The sequence below is a fragment of the Dysidea avara genome, chromosome 7 (genome assembly GCF_963678975.1).
Source record: "Dysidea avara chromosome 7, odDysAvar1.4, whole genome shotgun sequence".
NCBI lineage: Eukaryota > Metazoa > Porifera > Demospongiae > Dictyoceratida > Dysideidae > Dysidea > Dysidea avara.
In genome coordinates this window covers 24,294,253-24,300,800 of record NC_089278.1, presented here as the reverse complement: position 1 = coordinate 24,300,800, position 6,548 = coordinate 24,294,253, and positions in this window count along the sequence as shown.

Genomic DNA, 6,548 nt, shown 5'->3' with positions numbered 1-6,548 from the left:
AAACATGCTGGTTTGCCTCTCTAAATCTTTACTGGACATTTCAATCACCTTCTTCTGTGTAGGCACCTTTCTTCAGTTTCTTGAAAATGTCAGAGCACGCCAATGGGCGCAACCATCAACATCACTTACTGCTTATTTTGTTTCATTGATTTCACGAAAATCCAGCAGAAATATTACAAACCCAACTGGAATTAGTCTAGTTTAAAATATCCACCGTTCGGAACTCTACACGAATGGAAATTTCGATTGTGGTTTTTGATAATCGGAATTTTCATTTCGGTAATCATTTGTATAAACCTGTAGAGTACAATATTTAGAGCTAGACTAACTCCATTTTCGCTCTATTACATTTCTGCTGGTTTTCCTGTCATTTTTTGCGTGGAACCAATGAAACAAACTAAGCATTAACTGGTATTGGTGGTTGCGCCCAATTGGTGTGCTCTGACGTTTTCAAGAGGCTGAAGAAAGGTGCCTACACAGACGAAGGTGATTGAATGGTCCAGTAAAGATTTAGAGAGGCAAACCAGCATGTTTGACTTGTAGTTAAAACTTCCTAAAACTGATGACAAATGGTGAGATGGGCATTTTGATGGATTTTGGCCTCGATAAGAGAGCCGCCAGTGCCACCCTATGGACGAATATAACTAAACAAGGATGCAGCATGACTTTAGAGAGGCAAAGCATCACGTTTGATGTGCAAGATTTCTTTAACGCATTGTAAATTGGTCGATATCGGCAAAATTCGTGGATATCGGCATTTGTTGGTTTATGAGGTCGCTAGAAGAGCTGCCAGACCAACCCTATGAGTGAAAGCTACTGGCTATGGGTCTAGTAAGCTTTTGAGAAGTAAACTAGCACATCTGGCTAGCAAAGGTTCCCGTCAGTGAATAAAATCGGCATTTTTGACGAATTTTTGACATCCGTCGAGCTCAGCCAGATGGCAAACAATTTTAGAATTCCATGATATTTGGTGTGGTAGTAGTTGGACCCATGCCAGACCATTTTGACCTGGGAGGGTTACTTTGGCATCGCTACTGTGTGCTTCAGTGGCATCGAAACTTTTTTCGAGTCCGAAATTTCATTTTTGCGATGCTGCGGCTGGAAATCGCTCCAGACAATGCAGCCACTGATGGTTTTAGTTTAGAGTACAGTTAGTAAGAAAGGTTGAGAGTGCATATTATAGCTTTAAAAGACATTTACTTGAAGATATAGCAAAAAATCTCGTAATTTGTAAGCATATTCGCCGATTTGCACGACAAGACGTTAATGAAAAATAACACCAATCTGGCGTTTTCTAAGTGGTACCTAGCCTAGCATTTGTGGGTGGTTTGGTAGTTGATTCTTGGAGGTCGAAATTTCACGTTGCGGACCCTACCTAAGGCTGCAGCACATGTTGCTGCAGACCTTCAGTGCTGGTCACTGTAAAGCATTAATACAATAAATACTTTAGGATTAAGGAAGAAAATCCATCCCTCCTGGAGGAGACTGAGTGTGGCCCCGACTAGACATTGGGTGACCTGCAGTTCGATTCCTGGAGTTGGAGGGATTTTTTTTCCTTACTTTGGCCCCTTTTCTGTTACACCTTTTCAGCTATAAGTCACTAAGTCTAAGTCCTTGAAATTAGGTTAGGTAATCCTAAGGCTGCAGCACATGTTGCTGCAGACCTTCAGTGCTGGTCACTGTAAAGCATTAATACAACAACAATACAATATATATTTTTTTTGAGTGATAGCAAGAACGGTAGGTATACGGACCTCACGGAAATTTCTTTGCGGAACATCAGCGTCGTTTAATGATCTACCCGGTGGCGATAACTTGACGGCAAATCTATAATATAGGTGAGCATTAAAGCATATTGATACGTAGGTGTAATGATCCATGGTCACGTGTGAAAGTTTATTGTTTTTGAGGGGTGACTAAGTCACTGAGCTAGCTACCTTTAAAATTTTTAGTAAAATGCATAGCTAAGGCTTCTAGTCTATAAAAACCACACATGACAGCAGTTTTCCTATGGAAGTTCAGCTCAAAGCGGCCGACCAGTCTGATAAGGTCAATCGATGATACTGAAGAAACCGCGCGAGTCTAATTAATGCATCTACCAATGTCGTGTCGCATTCCCCAGTACTGGGGGGTGTTATAGGGGATTTTATTTACATAACTTTTGGTCCAGCAAACTGCCGTCATCAAAAGCCCCAGGGGTGGGGCAAGTGTAGATGTCAAATCCCCAGTAGGTGTATGGGGACCCCGGGGGGTGGGGCTTGACATCGATAGGTGAATAATTGATGCAGCTATACAGCAAGAAAAAAAAGAAATTTGTTTTTCAGTGTTTTTCATGCTTCACTGGGCATGCTTGACTTCAGTGGCCTGGCATGACCTCCATATAGACCGGGACGGAAATAGCTATAGTATGGCATGTGATGGGAAAGCACACACATTAAAAACGATCTTGAAAAGTATCCTTTAATTCAAAGCCTGTGTGGCAGACTTTAAAAGGGGGGGAGGTCCAACTTTTGATCACGGTCATGGTTTAGTGTAGTGCTAGCATAGGGAGTATAGCTATGAGTGTAGCTCCTGCCTGGCTAGTGTGGCTACCTATATAGCTACCATCCAGTGATGCTTATGTCAAATTTACTGGATTCTGCTAGGCTTTGCCTGTTTTCAGTAAAAAGTACACCACCTCGTAAACAAACCACCATAATTTCTGCATACTTCAGTTTATGGAAACACAGTTTGGTTTTTTGGATTCCTTGATGTCAGGCGAGTCCTGTGGTACATTAGATTTTGCTCTGAGATGAATGGAAAGAGCCTGAATTACACATCATCAGATATGTAAATAAATGCTGGAAAACAAGGTTTTTTGCATACTTCTCTGTAAAATTACCATTAATTTTAAAGACTCAGTACAGGTGAATTCTTAATCAGTGCACTTCAACACATAAAATGATACCAAGTTTTTCGGATTTGGTTGAGGATAACAGGTTGTACTTTTGGGGTTTGTCCACCCGTGTAATTAATTTCTCCAATAGACTGTTGTGTGAGGTGTGCATTATGCCTTAATCAACAATGAATAAATGACACTGTAGTAACATTAATTTACAACCACAGTACGGGTGGCATTGTATAGGGCAATTCAAGGGTTTTCTTTCATCGCATAATGTGCTGTAGAAAGTATGGGTACTAATGCCTGTACTTTTGTATTTTCTGCAAAATGCATGTATTTTGTATTGGACAAGGAAATTAAGGAATGACAAGGTTTTTTGAATCAGCTTGTTTGACTAACCTGAGGTAGTAAAAGGGATATAAAGCAGATATTACATCATTTTAATTGTTAATTCTTCAGAATTAAGGGGTAAAACTTTGTATTCTGTGAAAAAAAATTAGACAATAATTATTGGTAGAATGGCTGGATTTGACAAACTGTACAGAGTAGTTTTGATATGGGCTTATCATTTATAGAATGATGACGAATAATATGATGGAAATACAAGATATTACTATATAGTCACATGTCCTGATCATATACCTGATGAATAATAGTATGTTATTATTAGAATCACGACATGTGACTCTATGGTTAAGTATGATATCCTGTTTTGCCAAGTTCTTGGAAACAGCATGACCACTGAGTGGTTATTTATTGCCCACAATGCATAGCTAAATTGACCTTTTATTAGTGCATATCACCTGTCATACAAAGTAGTGTACTAAAGTGATTACAGTTATCACACACATCATGCACATGCAAGATTATAGTAACAAAATTAATGTGCATAGAAGTTTGCAGACTTATTCAAAATATATTACTAATATGAAGAGTGCATGACCATGCCTTGCATTCAATAGAGTTTCAATGTGAACATTTAATTCACTGTATTATTAGTTATGGCTTAATTTGCAGTGACCAGCACTGAAGGTCTGACAGCAACTTGTGCTGTAGCCTTTGGAGTTACCTAACCAAATAAACATGATTTGAAGACTTTTAACATTGTTATAATGTAATAAAGTCCTGAAAATGTGCCAAAGATACGAAAAAAAAATCACTCCAACCCCAGGATTCGAATTGCAAGCCAGTGAATGTCTAGTCAGGTGCCACACTCAAGAGGGATGGATTTTCTTCCTTTAACTTATTATTAATGCTTTACAGTGACCAGCACTGAAGGTCTGACAACAACTTGTTCTGTAGCCCTTGGTTGGAGTTACCTAACCCAATAAACAGGATTTGAAGACTTTGACACTGCTTATTAATACTCCATTGTATTGCTGTATCAACAGTATCAGTAACATTTTATAAGTCACATACTCCTTCAGTGTGACTTAAAATGCTTCCAATAGGTTGCTAAAAAATTATTCCTTTTTTATTCAATGGAATTTTCTATGATTGTCTGATGCCAGCGTAACTCAAGGTCCTCCTTTGTGTACCATTTATCTTTGCTGATAGTACAAATTGTTGATTCATGGTAGCGTACCCGTGGTGTGATGGCTTCCCTACATTTCTAATGGGAATCATCCAAGTTTTCTGTTGTGGCTGGATTGATTGTAGAGGTCCTTCTTGTAGTTTTCTTCATTTGTAATTCTGTGTAATGGACTGAACATAGCTGAAAACAAAGTGTATATAATGCTATTTCAGTAATTGATACGTTCAGATGAAAACAATTCTTATTGCTGCATATCCGTGCATGCATGGGTTCACAGGAATAAATGTAATTTTCACCAGATGCATCCATAGCTCCATGGAATGATTTTATACTGTAAATTCTATCCACTTTCGGCACTCCAAACACCAAATACATTCATGAAATACGAGCCCACAATGTTTGGCTTGATTGGTTTTTCTTCATTTTGTGGGCTTAAGTTTATCTGTTTGTCTTGCACACTTTAAAACAGTATAACACTGTGCAGCTTAATTTCCTTGATATTTGGCATATTTTAAGAATATAAAGCAAATTAATGTACCAAGTGTGGTGCAGATTTGATAAATTTACAGATGATTAGTTATTTAGATTTAAAAGACTAGTGTTTGTCATACCTACTGGGTATTAAGCTGATTTATGAGAATGACTTGAAAATCAGTCTGTGTACAAGTTAACCATCATAGTCAAACCTTTTGTGGTTTAATAGAAACAGCTACAGAATTACACAATGAGAAAATCAACCTGGTGTAAAATTGTGGTGTTTAAATACTCTAATAAAGCAGTCAACAAGATATATTTTAATGCAGAAAAATTTGTCCAGGGTTTCATTAGTTGTTGATCAGACATATGACATTCTAAACAATTATTTTATGGTGCTCTTACTACAACAAGTAATTTTAATAAGCATACAGGTGGGTTTGCCCCTGTAAAATTAAGATAATCTTTAACACTGCAGTTTTGTTATAGACACTTCTTGCTCTTTAACAAAATACCTTTGACCCCATTTGTTGAGTCTCAAATTCTGAGGAAATAATGTGATAACTATAAAGAGTCATGTATATTGTGACTGCCATGACTCTTGTTAAATATGTATAGTGTCATAATATGACTTTTTTTTGATTTTAGAATTGATTTTATAAACATGGATTGTCTTCAGTTGTATATGTGTACCGTTCTTATTGTATTATTCACACTACCATGTTTGAGTGCTACTGATATTGCAGTGAATGAAGAGACTGGAATGGACAAGGTTTCATGTTTGACTAGCGAAGTTTCTTGTGCCTCACTCAATTTTGTGTTTTCTAATTTACCTGACTGTCATGGTCGTCCACTTAATGTTACTATCCATGATGGTACGTTTAAGTTTACTCTTAATTCAACAGTGACAAGCAGTTTGTTTAAGAATTGTCCTTCAGTTAGTATCACTGGTAATGGTGCTGACAAGACAAGCATAATTTGTGGAGAGGATGTAGGTTTTTCCTTTAACGATTTACAATCAGTAAAAATTTCCAGCATCAAATTTATTGAATGTGGATCAATTCAAAAAAGTAATGTTGCTAGTTATATAAACCAAAATTGGCAACCGTTATTAAGGATTACACTTTATTTTGGTAACTGTAAAAATGTGACTCTTCATGACTTGCTGCTGGTGAATAGTATACATAAAGTGGCTCTAGTGGTGAACAACATTTACGAAAGGTTCTTGGTTGAAGAATTAGCAATTTTTGATGAAAATACCATACCACCTACAAAATTAAATACAGATATATTGTGTTGTGACCATGAAGGGATTGATGGTAACTGCATTAAGCAGCAAAACTTTTCATGGATTGGCTTCACTAATAAGAATGGAGTATCCTTATTTAATATGTCTAACTACTATTCAGCTGGCAACAGTGGTAGAATTTTGATTACATTGCAGGAAAATGTCTCTAAAGATATTATTGGTGCTGATAAATGCAGGTTTGATGATAATATGTTGTGGAGTGAGGGTTTATTGGTGCGGTTTAAAAGTGTGTATGGGAACAGTGAAACTACTAGACAAAACTTGTTTATTACCAACAAAAAAGGTATTGCAGATAACAAAGACAGAATGTGTCCTCCAGGTTATTATCTAGCATCTAATGAAACTTGTCA